A 21,986-nucleotide genomic window follows, 5' to 3' on the forward strand; every position below is an offset into this window, starting at 1 on the left:
ACGGCGAGACGGTTCAAGAACTTCAGTGCGGCGTCACCATCTGTATATGCATTTTCTTCTGTTCTTTTTTTCTTTGTTTTTTTTTTGTATGATAGCGTATAATTTACCAATACAGTGTAACCTCATGATACTCTTTACTGTCTATTTAAGCAAGTGAGCATATAAACTGTCATTATCGTGATTACATCAAGCTCACCTGTTTGCTGCGCTATAACGAAGCGTACAAAAACCATTGCTCACGGGTAAGAACCTTTACGTGCACTTCAACAGCAGGCAAACACAGTTTCTTTATTTCCGCTGCTCGTTCCCCAGGGGGAAACGATGGAAGCAAGAAAGCAAGATGGAGAGAAAAAAAATATATTACAACTTTCTTTGTTTCTTTAACACCACCGAGACGCTTGCACTCATTAAAGGGTCTTCTCATAGAGAAAGGGACAAGGTCGGCAGCCGCATGCACACACACACACACACACACACACACACACACACACACACACACACACACACACACACACACACACACACACACACACACACACACACACACACACACACGTGCACACACGTGCACACACACGTGCACACACACGTGCACACACACATTGCCATGGTCGTCGAAGAACCGGAAAGTATGCTTCGCAGTGTGACGTTTCGTATGTACCACACAAACCTCTCTAGAACCGAATTTGTAGTCTAGTGGCAAACAAATTCGGATCTACAGGGTAGATGTAGAACACTAGAGCTCAACTTGCGCTGCTGCCGCTGCCTTGATGAGAGGCCGTCTCCCTGCAACCGCTTGTAGCAGCTGCGATGGTGGCGGCTGTCCTGTGGCGACGAATCCCTTCCTCTCCTCGACCATCCTCTCCCCTTGTGTTCCAACCTCACTCATCTCTCCTCTTACTACCACCATCCCATGTCGCCCGGTTTCGTGACTTTGATTCGATTTGATTAAGGGAGCAGAAGAAGCGTATTGAAAGGCACTGGAAAAGGGGGGAGGGGGAGTAGTACAGGGAAAGAGAGGGAGAGAGAGAGCAGCGTGTGTCTTCCCTACGAAGGCAGTCCAATCAGTAGCAGCGCGCCCCCCGCGCCTAGCCCGGCACAGGCAACGCCCTTTGTCACTCAGGGCGGACGAGCGGAGGCGAGCACAAGAGTCTGCTGGCTTTCTTGTCCGAGTCCGCCGCGGCAGTTTGTCTTCTCTAATTGGGCCCGCGGAGAAGCCGGCCGCGCTATTTTTTTTTTTTTTTTTTTTTGTCCTCCCCGGCGTGTTTCTCTCTGTCCACTTGATCAGCCGGGCCAACGACGCCGGTCCACTGCTCCTCGTCGCGGGTGTGCTCGCGCTCGAGCCCGGACCCCCGGCTTCTTGCTGCTTCCACGGGGGCGCCGCCGTGCACGGCCTGCAAAGATTGAACGCGCCAAAAGATCCTGTCAACCCATTGTTGCGTGCTTGCGAGAGTGGGAGGTGGGGGGAGGACACAATGACTTGCGAAAGTTCACTTTCGCCGAGTGAACCGCGCTTAGACTGTCTCTCTCAAGGCTCTCCTTTTCACTCTCTTTTCTTTTTTTTTTTTGTCAAGCTTGCGTGTTCGTTTTGATCAGCTGGAACCTGACGCTTTTTTGGCCCAATGAGTCCTTCTTTTCCCGCTTTCTCGTTCTCCGCGAGCCAATTCAGTTGCTTCTTTTTTTTTTTAAATGCTATATAAGCTACAGGTCCACAGCGCCTGTCGGCGGAACGTCACTTACTTAACTGGTAAAAGTGAATAACTTATAATCACGTTCTCAACAGCTGCCACAGTATATGGTTTCAAAACACGAACCTTAACCAGCAATCAGCCTCACATAACTCGCACATCTCACTATAGTGATTCCGTGCCGCTGCCAGTATACTGAAGTGTGTACCGTAACCACGTTGCGGAATCAACACAAAATTTTGTGAACAAGTAGAACTACCGAGGTGAGCAAGATCACAGTATTGACATCCCATTCTTGAAATGGTGGGCTGCGGAGTAGCGTCAATGCTAAACTTTGAAGCCTTCTTGCGAGAAAAGCAGATGAAATTTTAAACTCATGTTTTCAAAATATTTTCTTTTTGAACGAGCATCTCCGCCTGACTTCACTCGGAAATAGTACAGTGTATGCTGAAGAAAAAATTTTGCAATGCAAAGCACTTCAAAGGATACAGTCTAAAATAATTCACACCCTTAAAAGTGAAAAAGGGTGTAAATGTGTCTATAACTCACACCCTTAGGGTGTGATGTATATAGCTGACACCTTAAGGGTGTGAGTTATAGACACATTTACACCCTTTTTCACATTTAAGGGTGTAAATTACTTTACAGTGTAGTCGCTAGTATACCGCGTCGCTTTCAATGAACGGAAACAAAAAGATTAACTGATTGTCGCGCAACGATTGTGTTGTATACTTCGCATATGCTAATAATAAATAATGCTGGCGCTGCAACAACACTAACACTCTCGTAAACTTTCGGCGGCTTATACTGTTCTAAATGCAATGAAGAAGACGACGCTCACCTGCCATAACTTAGATAGCTATCTCTGACAGAAACAGACGTTTTTAAGGGAGGCTCATTTGTGAAGTAAAAGACGACAGACTTATTTATAACCTGCGCGAACAAAGCTCCCCTGTAAACAACATCCTTTCGCTTCGCTATGTTACGGCCCCCATATAAAGAAACTTGGAAACAACGAAAACGCCTCATCGCCCGTTTATAATAAATGAGCTGGCTGACGTGACCGCAGGTATCAGAGATGTCACGCGTGAGGCTCCCCTGCGCGGTTTCCTCTCCGAGCGGCAGAGCGTGACAGGCGTTTCCTAATCAGCGACGCTTATCTGATAACCAGACCACCAGCGCTGAATGCGTTTACCTCCTATACACTTCCGCAAGACTCCGGGTGAAGAAAAAAAAAAGTGGAGGAAAAAAAAAAAGAAGAGAAGTTACCAAACCGGAGCATGGAACGATATCTCATTACAACGCACATGGCGAGAGAAAGCTCCAACGAACGAAAGAAAAAAGATGGACGGGTGAGGGAACGGGACTTGTGTTTGGCCCCGTATCCTCCAGGAAATGTCAAGCAAGATTGCACCGGCAGGGATCCAGGAGCGCGCGACCCTCAAGGAAACGTGACTCGAATCCCCAGCGAGGCCAACGTGACACTGAACGACTTGTCGACAGCTCTAGATTGCCCGGACACGGCGTGCCAAACCAACTATCGTTTTTTTTTTTTCGAGAGGTTGTACCCCGTCCGGAAGGTTGCAGGCCTCCTACGTACAATCCCGTGAAGAACACAACAGCGCGTAAGTATATATACATACACAAGTCGGTGGTCAGTGCGCCATCTCTCATTCCCGATGGGAGCATGCGGTATACAGATTGGAATAAAAATAATCGAAGAAAACGCGTGTTCCTTTTTTTTTTTTTTGCGAAATGGGAATGTGATACGGTTGCCGCCTCACCCGCACGCACTGCGCACGTTTACCGACAAATGGATGAGCCGAAGAAAAAAAAAAAACGAAAGAGAGTGAATTGCTTGGGCCGCTGTATCTCGTGCCGGGACGCGAGTATATGCGAGCTCATGTGCTATGTATACCTAGCGGTAATGAGTTGGAACATATATACGCATACGCTGGCAATGATTTGTCAGGCTATTCTGCTCGAAACTTTCAGAATGAAATATTTCGCGGGTCATGTAAGTGAGCTTTCTGTCTGGGTGCGTATTTTGTAACGATCAATTCATGTTTCAGTTATTCGTCTCGTAACATCACTCGCGTCGTTTGGCTGATCTAAATGATAATGAAGGCGTCCCAGCTGAATGCTTACGACTCGGTTGCTGTTGAGATACAGTATATAATGTATAGCTAACGTTAGCCCGACTGTTATAAGAAAAAAGAAAGGAAAAACACATTGTGAGATATAAATATAGGACCTATACAGTGTTCGGTCGTCAGACCTGTGACGCTTTATAATTGTGTCTGGCACCGTGTTCTTTTCTTCACTCTAATATTTTTTCTAAAACTTGGCTAACATTAGCTGGGACGCAAGGTATACGCAAGAAGTACGACAGGCCGGTTTTCGCAAATATATTGGTCTGTCTGGTCGTGTACGCATGCACGAAAAGTGTTGCATCCGAGGGAAAGATGTTCTCCCGAAAGGATGTTTTCATTACTAAATATGTTTTGAGTTAAGAATGTAAAGGACACTGACGCAGGAAGACAGCAGAAAAGAAATGCAGGCGTTATGCGCCCATCGCACGGCGGCGACAATCGCTTCTCGATCGCGCCGAGGCCAACGAACAAATGCTTCGATTTTCCGAAACAAAGGAGCAGAGAAGAAATGACTTTGCGAATGATTATGGAAGGCAAAGTTAGGTTGAAGAAACAAGAGGGTAAGCTTTTCCCCTTTTATGGAAGAACAGAAGAGCAGAAAAAAATAAAAGAGAAAGAAATCCGGAACGCGCGCCTGCGCCGGGCGGGCCACGCACGAAGAAAAGGCGATGCCTGCCGTCGACGGGCGACTATCGGGAAAGCCGGAGCCGCCATGAATCATTTCGCTGACATGGGGCCGCCATCTTGGAAACCAGCCGAGCGACGGCTGAGGGGATGGGAGAGGAGAAAAACGCCCGAGGCTGAGGGAGAGAAGCACACAAACACAAAAGGAGGGGACGGAAACAGCGCTAGGGTGAAGCTTCGGCAGCAACACCAGAGAAGCGGTTGGGGAAAAAAAAACTAAAAGGAGAGAAAAGAAACAGGATCGACGTGGATGGAATGAAAGAAAGAGGAAGAAAACGCAGCGAATACGGCAGAATGGGGAAAGAAAGACAACGACGAAAAAGAAAAAAAAAGGGGGGGCCGAAGCGAAAAGTGGGCGGAAATAGAAGGGACAGGGGTGGAGGCAAAAAAAAGAGAGATGTACACTGTGGGAGCGCGGGGGGGGGGAAGGGGGCAGGCGAACGAAGGAGGAAGACGAGTCGCTCCGACGCGGCGCTTCTTTTTGTGAGCTCGAATCGGGCTCGCCGCGAGTCTGCCTAGCGTGCGTGCGTGAGCCACCGAGCGGGCGAGCTATATAGGAGGGCGGTGGAAGGGGGGGGGGGGAGACACTCCGTCGGAGCCCTCCCCTTTCGTGATCGCGAAACGAAACTTGCGCAGCCGAGTTCATGGAACATACGGGTGCGCCCGAGCTGACGCCGCCGCCGCCGCCAAAGAGCGCCAAAAATGCAGAGTGAAAACAAAGAGAAGCAAAGAACGGAGTTGGGGTGTAGTGAAGGGAGAGAGGGGGAAAGAAAGGGGGGGGGGCGACAGACAAAACCAGTCCGCCTTCGGTATATGCCGCCGCTCGCGAATACGCTGCGTCGCTTTTCTCTTTTTCGCCGTGTTTCGTTCGTGCTCTCTCGGAGTACTTGCTTTTCACGGATCCCACCGAGCCCGTCTCGATCTTTCTCTTATGTTTTTCTTCGCCGTTTGTGTTCGCTTTTGAGTTCGCCGCTATGCCGGTTGCTTTGGTTTTAGGATCTTCTCCGCTACACTTCCCCCACACCAACCAGACTGCGCTACCCCCTTCGAACTTTTCTCTTGCCGCTTTCATATTTGGTACACTTCTCGTAATTTCTTCCGATTATTTTCTCTTTTATTTGTTCTCTATTCTTCTCCGCTTTTCTAGAATTAGGATCGTACCCCGCAGAAAAAGCGAGAGGGAAGAAGGAGTGGTAGAAGGAGGGGTCGAAAGAGGGAGGACACCAGGCACAAGAGAGAGATAGACGGACGAAAAAAAAAAAAAAGAGTAAGAAAGGTGCCCCATCTCCAGCGCGTACACACTCACGCGCGCTCACCAGAGGAGGAACTGGTTTCTACGCGGCAGGCACTAGGACTCCGGTGGGCGGCAATAGACCGAGCAGCGGCAGAGGCGCGTTTTTCTGACTGGGCATCACGTTCAGCGCTGAAACGGCGGCGTGCCTGTCTGTTCGCCCGCCCCGTTTCTCCCGAAACGCTCTTGGGTGTGAGAGGAACGCGTGCGCGAAGCGCTGAGCCCTTATTCCGGCTGCGGGATTCCCATTTTCTTAAATATCTTTTTTTTTTATCATTTACTAACGCAACTAAATAATGCCGACACCACGAGGTGGTGCTCTGGCTCCTCCTTTGTCACGCGATAAGTGTGTAATTATATCGGAGAACATCGCAGAAGCAGAACTGCATCATTAAAGCGACACAAACGCAAGAAACGCTAGAAGCACGAGATATCACCGCTGAAAAAAATATATGTCTCAAAACGTCGCAATCTCTACAAGTTCTCATAACTCGGAATGACACAAAATGGAAAAATATGACGTATGTCTAGTTCGAAAAGGGGCATACAGAGAGTACAATGTCGCTATCGCCGAACGAAACAGTTACATTTAGCTATTTTCCTCCTTTCAACCATGCCTTATTGACGATAAGTGCATTCAAAGCGCGCAAGAAAATACCGCTGAATGGTAACAAAAATCGCGATCAATAGTTAATTAACGGACTGAATCGACTCGTGCTTAAGCGAGTGACTCGCACGGAGATTTGTAAACCAAAGTACATTTTCTCAGTAAGATTTGGCTTCGTTTAGGGCAAGGAATAGATGTCGCATATATGCACGGGGAAGGACATTGATGGCATATGATCGTCGCATCGCTTAGCTGCGGCGCGGGGCAATTGAACGCTGCGCTGCACTGAAGAACACAATGCTGGAACACTGTTCCAACTCTTACTCTTAAAAAGTCGATAAATAAAATATGTTCTCTCGCGCGTCGTGCACGAGCTTGTTTCGGCGATGGGGGATGCATTTTAGCAAAATGTCGCATCGTGAATGCCTACAACCCCGTCATTCCTGTATGCACGTGCAAACGACATGCGCGCCAGGGTGACTCACTAAGGGCAAACTGTCAGCTCCTCTGTAAGCTATATAGCGTAAATCACCGCGGAGCCAACTTTTTCTGCTATGTATACATATATGTTTGGGAACTATAGTGTTTCCCTATAGCATTTTATGTTCGGGGCCCAACGTGATCGTCGAATCACATGTGCCGTTCGAATACCTCAACTCAATCAATAACTGGTCGTGATACCAGCTGTCTAGCCTGGATGGACATACGAAATCGGTATGTACAACGCGTGCCTCGAGAAAAAAGCATACGAAATCGATATGTAGATCGCGTGCCTCGAGAAAAAAAGTTCCAGGATGTGATCTCGAGTTTCAAGCGGCGGTGCCGAAAGAGAGAGAGAGAGAGAGAGAGAAACGAAAAGCTAAAGGCAGGGAAGTTAACCAAGCACGCGCCCAGTTGGCTACCCTGCACTTGTGTAGGGGGAAAGGGAAAGAATAGATAAGGAGTGAAAAGAAAAATGATAGAGTAAATCATTCCCAGAGGCAGTCTCAGAGGAATCTCCGCTGTCACAAGCATTCGTACCATGCAGTGTCCTTCACTAAGTGCAGAAGGGCTTTTGTGGCATTTTGCATGCAAGAATGCATAGGCCATGGTCCAATGAACTTTTATTCAGAGAGCGCTGTATTATCGGGCAGGTTGAGTTTAGCTTGTTGAGTAGGTCGATGAGTGTCACAGGGTGGGCAGTGACACAGAAGGTGCGCTAGAGTCTCATCGCACCCGCACAAATTGCACGCCGCACTGTAGGCCATCCATATTTGGAATGAATAGGTATTGGTAAATGCGACACAGTAAGGTTATTTCGCGACCTAACTTAACGCGCAGATTTGGCCTGTTGCATGAGCGGCGCAGCTTTTGTTGTACACACGTTTGGCTTCGACGTCACTTGCGAGGTGACGATCGCTGTTTGGAGAGATGATTATTTTCGCGAACAGAGTGATATCGGCCTGACTGCAATAGCTTGGTAACAGGATATAATTCCCGCAACCCACCACAACGCGATGACTTAACCACTCTCCTTTCCCAGAGGAGAATTGAATGAGAAGAAGGAGAAGAAAAGAAATGAACACGCACATTCATGCGCATATCATACAGCAAGTTTCTGCACAACAAGCTACGAGTCCTAAACATCCGTACTACTGATTTCCTACGATACGTGCAAACATGCCGTCTGCCTTGTGTCAGAGTTCATGTGTCAAACGTCGACTATTTTTTTGCGCCGTTCTCTCAATGCTGAAACATTGAAATGGCGAACAGAAATCGTCCTTGTGTTCTAGGTTGAAGGTTCATGCATGTAGCACGCCGTATACACATTGCCACGCGAAGCGTCTCGGCTTAAAAATAAGGACACCGGACCACGCCTTCCTTCTCCGCACAAACAAGGTTGAGCAGGGAGCGGCGGCGGCGTCCCGATGTGAATACAGCGCTGAGCAATCCTTCAGTCAGTATACCGAATGTCGCGCTATACTCCAGTCGGAGAATCCGCGGAATGGAGCTTATAGGAGGGCGGCGGGGGAGACGAAAGCGAGAAATAAAGGGTTCGGAAGGGGGCAATCCGATTGCCTCGCTCGCGACACCAGTGGAAATTAAATGGTCTCTGGGTTCCGCTTTATACAACCCCGCCTATCTTTTTCTTTTTTTTTTTTCGGACTGGAAAACGAGCTGCGTGCAGCAGGGCACACAAAAATGCACCGACGAAGGGTGCGTGTTGCTCAGCTCAAAGCGAAACAAAAGGTAAGAAAGTAAAGAACTACATGCTTCAGCAGAAGGGGTGCCAAAATAAAAAAAAAGTAAATAAATCTCGTATACGGGAGGGGGGGGGGGGGGGTCCGCAGCAGCCCCGCCTTGCTCAACAATGCGTTCTCCTTTCTCGCTACATTTGTAAAGCGGGAGTCGGGGCTCGTTTGTCTTCATGAATTGCCTGATTTATCGCCGCATATACACACGCCGGAGACTCCAGACGCGGAAACCCTTTCCCATTCGCGCGCGCGCTCTCTCTCTTCGAAGCAGGACCGGTCGCTGGGAATGCTCAATCTGCAGTGCAAGCCCTCCGCAAGCCTCGTACACGTGTGTCTGTGTGTAGCACTGTTCTCTCCGCACATTCGGCGCAGACCGTTCGCACTTGAATTTGAAGGCAAGTGGAGGCTATACAAGGAAAAAAAAAAAAAAAAATCCAGCGACCGAGAGAGGCTGCGAGATGCGAATATAGCACAGAGTACACGCACTTCAGAGTTTGGAGCTGCGAACGGGGGAATAGAGCGAAGGCGAATACGGATTACACCGCCCTTTGCGACCCGTCATGGCAGGAGCATGCGTGCTTTAACCCTATGGAAGAACGGTTCCCCGAGAGTATATGTATAAACCTTTCTCGGTTCATGGTCCCGTTGCGGAAGAGAGCTTTTTAAGAGAACCCTCTGGGGAGCTCGTGTTGCGTGAGACATGCCTTGAGTGTATCGGATGTTTCTGGTTTATTCTTATTTCACTCGGTTTTGTATTTTATTTCTCTTGTCTTCCTTTTTTTTTCCTTTTTTTTTTCGTGGCTCAAATGTCATAAATTCCTGCTCAGACTATCTGATCTACTATGGTGTGGTTAGCCTTTTACGGGCATTCCGACATCGCTTATGAGAGAAGCTGTCAAGAAAGTTGGGCACTGCATGACCATCATATGGCACTTAGGGTTTGTGTTTTCATAAAACATTTTCTTTTAAAGCAGCGCGGAAATGGCGCGCATTATAAAACAGTTAGAGTGTCACCGCTGCACTCGAATATTACATATTACATATACATATACTACATATTACATATTACCAAATAGCGATTTAGTCGGAAAATTTGTCACTAGACCGAAAGCCATTATGTAAGATACAGAAGAAGTGACAAAAGGTGAAATAATTGGTTGTCGTTCGGCCTGCGTCGGGCAATATACCTATGCATAGTCGTAACGGCGAAGGTTCCTTTCCGAATGCTTTGTGGGAGTGCCTACACGCACTTCAGTTTATTCCAACATTGATAATGCAATGAATGCTATAAGCTACAGAAACTAAGAATTAAAGGGCCCCTGAAACGGTTCGGACAAATTTTGTAGACGCGTAGGGTTCAGCTTAAGTAGAACATTCGCACCACAATTTAAGTGAAGCGTTACGTATTAATGGAGCTACAAGCGATAAGAAGTTACCCTCGTCCCTAGCCATGCTTTTCCTCCTCAACTCGTTCGCCGAGCGAGCGGGGCTAAGCTCCGCCTTCACTGGTTCAGCGTCACGATGCGACGTCACATCGTCCACTTCCGGTGGTTTTGGAGCCCGCCCCCGCCCGTGCGAGACCTCTCCGCTAGCCGCTTGGCCGTCGACCCCAAGCGAGAGCTATCGAAGCAGCGTGCGTTGCGAGCATTCTGTCGTAGCGCCGAACATGTCTGGTATTCCGTTAACCACACACTAGCGGTAACCACAGGCAAGCTGGTCATTTCGGCAAATGACTGGAGGCATAAACTCAAGTTGATGAAGGAACTTTAGCGTAGACGTACGTGAGCGGCCTGATCGGTCTGCACGGTCCATACACTTGTTGGCGCAGCGCTTAACCAGCCAAACACAGCGCTAATATTGCTCTAACCAAGTGTAAAACATTTTTAACATTTATAAAAACAACGTGTGGATGATTACACTCCTGCGAAAAATACACACCAGCAACAAAGAAGAATACACTTCGTTGCTGCTACTATATGTGGTTGAGCTCTGTGCCACCAGGTGGCTGCACCGTGCAGACCATTCACATTTGCCCTTCTGCTCATCTCATGGGTCATCCCGTTACGGCACAGTCAAGCGGCCAAACTCTGTCCCCTTGGGCTTGCGTTTTCCCTAATACCGGACTCGGGAAACGCTATTGCGTTAGTAATCTTCCGGTGTAAAGTGGACGGCCACAAACGCGCAAATCCTGGCGCCGATCGGATAGCGGCAGTCCGATGCGCAGCAGCCAGTTCGCTCGTACGCTGCCTTGCAGAGGGACACGATGTCGCAGCTTGACACATTGCCACTCGCTACGTTTGCAGTCCACAAGGCAACAAAGTCGAATCATAGCGCTCGCGAAAAGACTGAGACCGATTCTGACCGCGGAGCTCTCGTCAAAATGGAGCACGTTGTAACACAAGCAGACGACACTTGCTGTGTGCCGGAAGTGCTCAAGTGTACTGAAAAATTATTCTTGTGCATTCTCTTTATGTTACTTTCTTTTCATAAAAACAAATGAGCTAACATTCCAACTGTTATGAAGATCATTTGTTTACCATAAAGTTGGAAAAATTATCGATCACGCGCCCTTGTCAGCCAATCGGATAGCTCGCCCCACTGACGTCGTATGGGTGATTTCGGTCATATGGTTAGGGGCGGCTTAAAATTCCGCCGAGCACTGTTCTGCGATCGGCAGCGATGTGCATTTTTAAAACCTTATAATAAATTACACGCTATACGCGGGGCACTTAGATGTGTCAATTAATGATCATAAGGACCTACTCTAACGACTCAGTACGTTTGTAGAAAATCGTCAAAAGCGTTTCAGGGTCCCTTTAACCAAATGCTTAGAGTTTACGCAACTAAAATGTGAAAATGGATCATGATGATATTGACGAAGTGCACGAAGCGTTCCGCAATTTAATGAAAAGCCCCAAATCTGTACTTTGCTCCGCAGCAGGCCAGATTGATAATTCATCGCTTGCATTCTTTTGCGTACGCAATGTACGGTATATATGGTCTAACAGACTATAGATGAAAATTTTTTTACCGAACTGGGTATTTCACTTGGATTTCTACACTTGGCAGAACTTCACCATGCACTTCATCTGAAATCCTATTCACACGGGAAAAAAAGATATTCTTCGAAACGACGGTAGATGTCAACGGAAAAAAAAAAAATTACACTAAATGGGGCAGCAAAGCGTAGAGGTAAGCAAATGGAAAACAGCAGTTACGAAGGAAAAGCTTTGGGAATTCAGCGGCTGATAGTCATAATAATTTAATCCCCATTTGATGACTAATCACTTCCTTATGCAACATTTAGACTGCCTTAAGTCAAACACGAGCATTAACGTTGGTTATGTGGTTGATCGTTGTTTATGTCCAGTATCGTTGTACGTGCCGTGCGGTTATACGTCGTTTGTACGGTATACGTGTGCTTTGAAGACAGTGAATGAAGTATTGATACTCTACAACGCGTTTAAAGAACACGAATGAGCCTTCATGAAGGCACTTTCTGTCGAGAGGCCCAAAAGGAGCTTCAACAAATGCGGCACTAGCCGCGCCGGAAACCGTTTCTCTTATCCCTTTCACTTCGCGCTCGCCAGAACACAAGCTTCTGTTTCAACTCCGCCACTCAAGCGCCGCGTCGTTTACACTGGCGACGGCGAACGCTGTGGCGAAAGCCAAGCCGCCATTCGCTGCCTCCTTTTCTTTTTATCTTCCCACCTCGGCTGTCAGGCGGAATCTTATTCCGGCATTTTTATGGCACAGAGTAACAATTACGAGCCCATAAATCGTCTGCGGCCGCCCGTGAGGACGTTTCACGCAAGCGCGTCCCGTCGTTAAACCGCGAACGCTCGTTGGCTCTAATTTATGGTCGCCGCCGCGACCCCGCCGCCACGCGAGAAGAACGCGCGCGCGCGCCGCCGACGCCGAGCTACGCGAAACACGGCGCAGCCGCGCTTCTCGCGCGCTCGTACGCACAACATATCCGCCGTCGGCGACAAACGCCGGTACGCGCGTATACTTGAAAGAAACGCTTCTGCGGAGACGTCTTCGCATGACGGGCGCCGCGGTATGTAATAAGCCTCCAAGCGGAGACCAACGTTGTTACGGTGACATCACGCTTAATGTGCTTGCTATTTAGGCCCGACCACACGGAGCACGGGATACGCGTCTCTGAGTCCCCACGCTTGTGAAGGGAATTGCGAGTGGCCACAGATACGCGCACAAGTAAGCGCTTCACTGGGCGTATAGCATAGTGCTGCTGGGGTCATCTTCGCGGGAAACGTTCGTTCTTTTTTTGTTTGTTTGAGGAATTTGAGAAGAAATTTATTCTTAAACTTTCGCAAAATAGGCCATCGCGATCGAGAAATCTGATGCCGATCGAGCCCGGTTACGGCCGAAACTACCTCGCGCATTACACCCGCATAAAATTTTGAGCGCTTGCCTGTTACGGCAGCGTTGGATATCGCATTTCTCGCCATCTCAGCCAACAAGCAAGTAGTCACGTGCTTTATTTTTATCGTGCTTGCGAATCGCAAGCGCAGAAGCAGAGAGAGAGCCTCGACGGAGGCGACCCGTGGTTCATTATTGATAGCGCCCATCGTCTTTGCGCGACGCGGAACAAGCGCGCTGACTTCCGGAGTCTCAGCGCGATCCCTAAACAATAACCTGTTTCCAAAGCCGCACCGGAAGTTTACGTGCCGGTCACGTGACGACGTCGCGCATACTGTCACTTCCGTCGCATACTCTCGCAATGACGCCCAAAGTTGAGCCTTGCCTGACGCTCGCGCGGGCTGCGTGCGCGTCTCCACGCTCAAGACGCGTATAGACGTCCAAGCGCGCACGGCCTCGCTGACGCGCGACGCGTATACAGCCATGCGCGTATGATTAGCCGCGTGTGGTTCGGTTTTAATCGGTTCGGATAACTAAAGTGTGTTTTTCATGATTATTTTGCTTATGTGCCTGTTCTGGGCTATCAGGCCATAATTAATGCCTAATTTACTGATACAGCTTTACCTAATATTGCCATTTAGTGCACGTCCCTTTCACGGCCAAACAAAAGCGGTGATAGCTTCACGTTCACATTCATGCCGGAAACTCTTTTCCTAACAACGAAAAATTCGCCGAATTCCTTCCTGCTGCAATATGTCGAAACTGTCCTAGTCTTTTGGCTCTGTTTATCCCAGTCGGTCTGGCACTATACGTGGGCTTTATTTACTTTCTTCCCAAACTACGCTCTAGATATTTCAGACCTGTGCTGTTATTTATTATTTTACGATGTTTTTCGTTACATAAAGATGAGCAGCCGTCGCTATTATGGGCCCATAACTCATATTCCTTTAATCTAAATTTAACATAAAATTGGCATGACAGTAGACGCATGTTTGCAATGATCCTCTTTCTGCTCTGTCGTATAGTCCGAGTTATACCGATGTACGGTTTTATTCCTCTACAGGGAGCCCACTCTAGTCCTCATGACGTCATTTTCTTTCAGCAAGAAGTACACACGAGAAAGCACTTGAGTGGGTGTCCAGACATAAACCAAACGCGTGACGGAGAGCGCCGGAGTCGCACGCATCGGCCTGCAATGCAAGAGTCGTAAGCCTACGAAAGACTTGGAGATTAAATCGAAAGTTTGGCGGCGCTTAGGGAAGGAAGTAAAGCATAAGCACTATTAAAGAAGGCAAAATGAAGGCTGCGGAAAAAGAGAGAAACCGCTCTCCTGGCTGTGATTTCTTTTCTTTCTTTCTCTCTCTTTCTCGAAATCATTCTCTCGGCACCCGCTGCGTTCCCCTGAAGCCGCAAAACTGCGTTCCGCTCGCTGCAGCAGCGAAGGGGAGCGGCGGGCAGAGCACCGCGGGGTCCTTATCGCGGTCAGGAGTAACGTAGTAAAAGAAATTAGTCGCGCTCTCTACATTTTTTTTTCCCCCCCGGAGAAGAATGATTTCACCATCGAGAAGGGGGTATATAAGAGAGAAGAGGATGAGGGGAGGGGGTATTGGGGAAGCCCGGCGACGGTACTCGCATAACACAGCCTGCGATAGCAGTGGCGGCGAACGCGGGGCGGAGAGGGCAGTTCTCACGGGCGAGAGAAATAAATCGCACCAGCGAGGAGAAAGTATGAGGCGAGGAGGGAAGCGACAAAACGACGGCGATTTTTCATACAAATGGCCCCCGCCGCTCCAGGAGTACGGAAGGGAGAACTGCGCTTGGAGCTTTCTCTCTACACAGCTTGGCAAAGCAAGTAAGCGAGCGGTCGCTCGGGGTCTCCGCGGTTGCCGCGGAACTGTTAACGCCGCGGAAGAGAGAGTCTCTCTCTCCGAGCGGTTGAGGCTCTCGAGAGTTATAAATAGTGGCCGTTTAAGCAGCCCGCGCCGCGTGGTTCGGTTTATTACGCCAGTGTTGTGGCGTGTGTGTGTGCGTGTGGTGCTCCCGCACCACGGCTCACTAACGCTTCTCCACCCTTCCCTCTATATGGATACACGCAGGCTATTACGCTTAGGCGATAGAGAGATGGAGGGGCCCTCTCTACTTCTTCTTCCGTGGTACGAATGTTTACACACGTTTACATAGGACACGCACAATATACACGCGCTCCGTCGCCCGCCGACGTAAGACCGGCGGCCCACGCGCGTGAAGCCGTCGCTTCAGCTGCGGTGGTGCGAGAAAGCGTGCAACGTGTTTATGGAAGGGACCGCGACGTAATATCCGCGCAACGAGTCCGGGAGCGGAGGGGGCTTCCCCCGTCGGCGAGGCTTATCCTGTGTACGCACGCACAGACGCGAGCCGAGACGACCTTGCCCCGTCATTCCAGCGGGCCCTTCGCACTTTCGCTCGGCCGGCGCGCACGGTCCTGATAATAGTGCCATTACATTTCCATTCGAGTGCAGTTAACCCGGTGGAGCGGCGAATAACTGCGCTACCGCAGACGAGTCTGTCGGCGGCGGACGAAGCGTGTCTACCGTGGGCGCGGCACGTCGGCGGAGGTCTTTTCCTCGACATTGTCGCTATATAGGCGGCTGGCCGGGCTTTAAATGAATACGTTTACAGTTCCTGCCGACTTTACACGGGGTAGCGGGAAACAGACTGCGAGCACTACGTGCACGTCGATTCTTCCGCTCATCGGTGACATTGTTGGCCCGAAGTATATTACATAAAGTGAGCCATTACATTTCCTATTGTCTCACGCTCATTCCACCGAATAAACGGCGTTTACCTCTCCCGCGGGTATTTCCTGCTAAAAGATGAAGTAAATATATTTGTATGTAAGTATGGTTGTACTTTTTAAATATTAGCACTATAGCGTTCCAACCGCTGAACGTCTTCTTCTACACACTTCAGTTGTACGCACTGATTGCCGTCATGAATAGTTACATACCAGTAAATCTTGCGAGCCTGATTTGTACGGTTCCTGAATCATCAGGCATTGTGCATTATAACTTCGAGCGCGTTAGATCCGGCTGAAGTTCGCCGCCTTTCGTTCATTCGATGAACACATATGCCCGGATACGCGACTCCATTCGCTATACTGTAAACCCTGCGCACCACAGCGCACACTACTATGTTCGCAAACGTACAGTGAGCGTACGTTGTTATGTTGCCAGCGTACAGCCCTCAAGTACAGACGGAAGGCCCATGTGTAAGGGCGACATCGTTCAGCGCCATCTCTTGGCAGCTGGCGCCCGTTGTTGCCTTCGCGGCGCGCACTTTCTTCGCCGCCGCGGGAGAAAGACCGAACGGGTGTCCCTGTCCGCGGCATCAGGCACGCGCCGACTGCTCGGGCCGCGACGGCGGCGGGCAGAAATGGGACCCAGCAGCGCATACCGCGGTACTATTATTAAAGCGCGCACCCAACGAAGAGAGAAGCGACCGGCGCGCGGCCCCTCGGCGCGGAGCATTTGTCTTTCTTGGCCGCGCGGCGGTGCTCCCGTGTGTAGCGCTGTGCAGCGCGGCAAAGCGCGCTAATTGGGGGTATTAATCATTGTTTCGCGCCTCGAGCGGGCTTATAAGCCTCCCCCATTCCCGACCGCTGTGCACTCCGAAGGCGGCCGGGGCGTCGCTTGGCCCCGTGTAGCGCCCGCAGAAAAGCGGTGCCGGGAGTTGCGATCGCCGCGTCTTCCCGGAGGGCGCGAATCCTAATTGTCCGGTCTTGGAGCGTGCTGAGCATATCGGCCCCGCCGTGTAACGGCACCTCAATCGGTTCGCCAGTGAACTTGAGTAATACTGCGCGTGACGACTATATAGTTGGTTATACGCCGCGAGCGCTGCTTTGATGGATGCGCCGCGTCGCGTTCGTAGCACGCGCACAGCCACGCGCATGTACTACATGTATATACACAGTATATGCGCCATCTCGGTGGCTGAATGATGTGTGTACGTTCCTTGACCGCTCAAGCGTTCTCACGTGGTACTGCGATCGTGTAGAAATTGCGCCGCAATGCGTCGCGTGCTGCTTCGTTTCACTGCTACCGTAATTCCGTTTTTACAATTATGCGTGCAATTTCATGTCACTTGTTATGCTGTTAACCATGGTCAAAGTGTTGCGGCAGTCGCAAATTTCAACACAGATGGAACCTGTACGTCTCTCACTAATTGCCTTTTTATTTTCAGTTCTTTTGCCCATGCAGTAGACGACGAAAGTGGAACACCTGCACATATATTTAACAGGTAACGTAGAAGCACAGCCAGATAGGTATCTTCGCCCCCCCCCACTTCCCCCCATTTCCGTTGTTGCGCTAATCCAGCAACACTAAACAATCCTGCGTTCTTGATTTATTCACTCGGAACTGAATACGCACTTCGGAAGTTATTACGACGAACAGTGATGCAACCGAGGTAACCATGCAAACATGCACATGGCCTGTCCGGGCCTTCAGCATCGCGCAGGCCACCAGAGTTTCCAGGAAAACATTACGTTTACATAAGCTGCAGTTGCCGGGAAGTGTGAGAAGCAGTAAGGGATCTTTGAATGCTATCGCGTTTCGCTCTTAAATGCGAAGCTTAAGAGTGTCCCAAAACTTTTTTTTTTGTATCATGAACACGCAATAAATACTTAACTCGTGGCATTTAATGACTAATATAAGATTGAGAAAACGCCGGCACGTGTAAGACAAACGGCCTGTCTGCAGTGTGGAGTATTAGAATACATGGTACTGCGTGCCAATTAAGTATATTATAAGAACGACAGTTGCTAAATGCAGTAAATATAAAGTAGCGGGGAATAAGCTCGATCTTAATTATCAGGGAACATGGTTACGAGACTTCTAATGCTCTAGCCGGGAAAGCAAGTAGACAATAAAAGGCCAACACGCCTCCAGTAAAAGTCAAACTTATATGTATATATGACGTAAATGTCGCCTGCTATATGTAACCTTCATGTAGCTCAAAAGCTCTCGTCGTGGACTCCTTTCAAAGAACGACAAACTTCAAACGTCGCTGTTACCGTGCACTGCAAAATAAGTTACACCTTTAGGATCTGGGTTATACACATTAGACAGATTTACACCCTTTCTCACTTTTAAGGGTGCAAATTATTTTAGTTTTATTACTTGACGATATAGCTGAATGCCTGTTGCGAGCAATCTTGTACCCAGGAAATACGTTCTAATTCTTCGACTGATGACGGCAGACCGCCAGCGGTCGCTTATGCCCGGCCCATTCTCACGCGTTTTGGAGGGCCTACGGATGCGAGGGGCCTGCCTTCCTTTATATATGTATATATATAAAAAAAAACATAGCATAGCAAAATGCGGTCGACAGTACATACGTGTATACCACTCCAATGCACTCGATACTCGCGGAGCGCGCGCGCATAGGGTGAAAACGCGCGCGAATGTGCAGCCTCGGCAAAGCAACGCAACGGCAGCGAGCGGCGCTCGGAGCCGCACGAGGCCCTCCCGCTGCGCGCGCGCAGTGCGGCCGCTGCTCCGTTTCTGAGTTCGTAGAGCGCGCCGCCGCTGCCACGAGGGCCTTCTTCCAGCAGCCCTCCCCCCCTCGCCTCTTTTTCGCAATGGGAGCGGTCCTCTACCCGCGAGGACGTTAATTAATGGCGCCGACCGCAGTTCCCCATTTGTCTCCCATCGGCAATTCGTCTTTGCGCGCAACGGTCTTTGGCGGCGGCCGCGGCAGGTCTCTGTTCGCCGCCGCCGCCTGTGCTTTGTGCAAGAGCCGGGCGAGCGAGCGCGCGTGAACGTGGCTGCTGCACGCACACTTCTGTGTCTCTTTGTGTATGTACCTGCCTCTGCGGTCTTGGGAGAGGTCGTCGTCCAGTCGACCTGATGGGGGCGCACCCCACCCAACTCTACCCTAGCCTGCAGCTCCTTCTCCGAGAGTCCCTGTGCCCCTGCTTCCCTGCGCGAAGTTCACAGGGTTGCCTATTAGGGCTACGGTAAAATCCCGAGGTTCATCGCCTGCATCACTGAGCACGCTAATGGGTGTGAAATAGAGTTTCGGCGCTTTATAGGATATAGAAATGTGCGTATTCTCTGGGTATGTTGTTAGCGTTATATGTGCATATAGCGCCGTATCGAAAAAATGGGGCGGTAGAGAGCACAAGGGGGATAAGAAGGGATGTTCGTTGCTGCAGGCGGACCTATAGCCTCGTAAATGTTGCCGTTAATTCCTCCGCCCAAGCGCCACTTATAGAGTGCGGTATATGGCCTCAGGCCTGTCTCATTTCACCTGGTAACACAACCACATCTGGTAACGCAAGGGAATTACTAATGGCGAGGATCAATTTGGACAGGCGCGAGCAACACTATTCTACGAGATACCAGAAGGCCCACTAAGAGAGGTTATACACGGTGAAATACATTGTCTCATTTTATGATAGATCTGTTTTCTAATTGTTTTATCCGAATACCGCAACAAATATCCTGCCTAACTAGTAACACGAAGAAGGAGAGGGATTGCTAAAGTTCTTCAGGTGACAAGGGACATGTCGATATATGACGATCACACACAGAGAAATCTTGAGCAAAATATCAGTCGATAAGGCGTGACTGTCGCAAAACGAGACTGTATTTTCTGTCGAATAGGGCGCGTATGTAAACAAGAACAGTAGCGCTAATGACGTAATCTTGGGGCACTATGCACAACACAAAGCTCACAGTTACTGGAACCGCCGAGGTGCATGGCTCAAATGGGGATGGCATTGTGCAGCTGCGGCGTAATCTTAATGCACGCTTCTGTTTCATACACAAAATAGCATTGAAACATTATGACTTGTGAAACATGTTCTTGTCAAATATAACCTCAACATTGTACGTAGAGCTTATACACTTCACACTGTAGCATCAAATACTCATTCCACGGGTTTTCGTCACGAGGTTGTTACTCGACATTTTTTGCAGTGGTAATGCTGTTCCAATATTCACATATTAAACAGGTTCAGGTTGCTCACAGAAGAGCAGTTCTATATAACCGCCTGCTTTTGCTTCATGAAGTTATGTTTTGATCATCATAGGAAATTCATGTTTTGGTTGCGACGCGTAAGAGTAGACATTAGTGGACATGTCTCCCATCGTGTATACCATCTATATACACAAGTCGACAATGGGAAATTTGCTTAAATGAGCGCGAGGTTCGGCAATCTTCACTACAAATTCGGAACGATGAAAAAGTGATAATACAATTGCTATTTGGCATGCAGACACAAAACCACAGCGACAAATTTTATTATTATTATTATTATTTTGCTTGTTCGAACGTTAAGCATCGGTTGCCCCTGGTGAACGGTTCATTAGGAGGTTCATTAGCATACAGCACTGACCATATAATTTTCTGACCATGCATATCAGGGAATTTCGACCGCTTTTCATCTACAGTATATACGCCGACGAGTTAATGTGAAAGTATCTACTATTTAATGGAGAATTGATTTATTTTCTTTTCGGTATAAAAAAACTTGATGAGGAGAACTACCAACTGCAACGGCCAATCGCTGGTTGTGACCTCGTCTAACGCGCTAAGATAATTCATTATGGGAGCTGACCCGTACCTAACTTGGTCATCGCTCATGTTCTTCCAACATGCAATGCTGTTACACAGAGAACACCCCGGCGAGACTGGTAACGTTAGCGATAGGAGTACAAGGAAACACGCTTATACTGAAGCACGCTCGCAATGTATAAGACGTCGCTGCGGGCTAGGATACAGCAAGCTCCCGGCTAACTCTCTTGTTTTCCGCCGCACAGTAATAAAATTAGCGACCCAACTAATCAGCAGCGCATCTCTTCTCACGAAGTAAAGCATCTTATAGCGCAACCGGGCCAAAAAAAAAAAAAAAAAAAGAACACCAGGAGAAGGGGGGAATCGCGAGGCGCCCGAGAGAAGAAGGCGTGTAGAACCCACCTCGAAGCTTCTGCGAATATGGGAAAGGAGGGGAGACGATAGTATTAGGACGTAATGGTTGCCCCCCTTTTGCGCGGCCGACGATTTATCACCCTACAAACTGCGCGCGTGTGTGCGCGCTTGTGCACGCGCTCGCGCGAACGGAGGCGTTTGCTCGCGTTTTCTGCACGTACACTGTACACGCGCGGAGAGGCTGCACGGCGTGAATCAAGGGGGCGGGGACTGCAGGCCGCGGCTCGCCTGTATATATATATATATATATATATATATATATATATATATATATATATATATATATATATATATGTATGCACGCGTAGCTCGCGGGCATACGCTGCTTCCTCGGCGCGTCTCTCTTTATAACGCCGCGGCGCTTCCATGTGTGCCCCGCTGTATACGCGCCTGGTTCTGAGAGCAAAGAACAAAACGCGCCACAGGCGTACGACATGAAGAGCACGAACAATAGAAAACAAAGAAATATGGGCACACGCGAGGAGGCCCTCGCCACCGCCGGCGGCGGCGGAGGCTTATCTGGGAGGCGCATCGTCGCTGGTGTAGTCTCCGCCGTCGGGTCTACGCACATACGTGCGTATACCCCCGCGAGTGCAGCTTCTCCGCCGAGCTGCTTCGGAAATGAGCACGCTCGAGCTCCAGGTATGCGCGTCGGCCCGGGCGCGCGAGTGTCTTCGCGTCCCTTCCTCGTTGCTATCTTGGATGCTGAGGAGCGCGGAAGGCCGAGCGAGGGAGGAGGATGGAGAGGGCGAGGAGGGGAAAGGATGATGGGAGCAAAAGTTGAAAAAACAAGTCCTCGCGGTAGCTCCTGCTCGGCGCGTCGGACGCTTCTTTTTTTTTTTTTCTATAACGAGATAAACAAATAGGTAAAACAGCATACGGGCGATCGGGCAGTGGCGTTGGAGGCGGATGTTACTTAACGAAAGGCAGCAACTAAATTGCGGACGATGACGAGGACGCGATTAAATGAAATAT

At 49.4% G+C, this 21,986-nt stretch overlaps 1 long non-coding RNA gene across 1 annotated transcript in view; it reads right to left on the reverse strand.

Moving 5' to 3' along the window:
* Positions 1-269: 269 nt before the first annotated feature.
* Positions 270-21,986, reverse strand: part of LOC142583170 (uncharacterized) — a 44,654-nt gene continuing 22,937 nt past the window's right edge. Inside the window, exon 2 of the long non-coding RNA XR_012828561.1 lies at positions 270-1,394. This is a non-coding gene — a long non-coding RNA (uncharacterized LOC142583170). The remainder of the gene's footprint in view (positions 1,395-21,986) is intronic.

Source organism: Dermacentor variabilis, chromosome 5 (genome assembly GCF_050947875.1).
Source record: "Dermacentor variabilis isolate Ectoservices chromosome 5, ASM5094787v1, whole genome shotgun sequence".
NCBI classification, from domain to species: Eukaryota; Metazoa; Arthropoda; class Arachnida; order Ixodida; family Ixodidae; genus Dermacentor; species Dermacentor variabilis.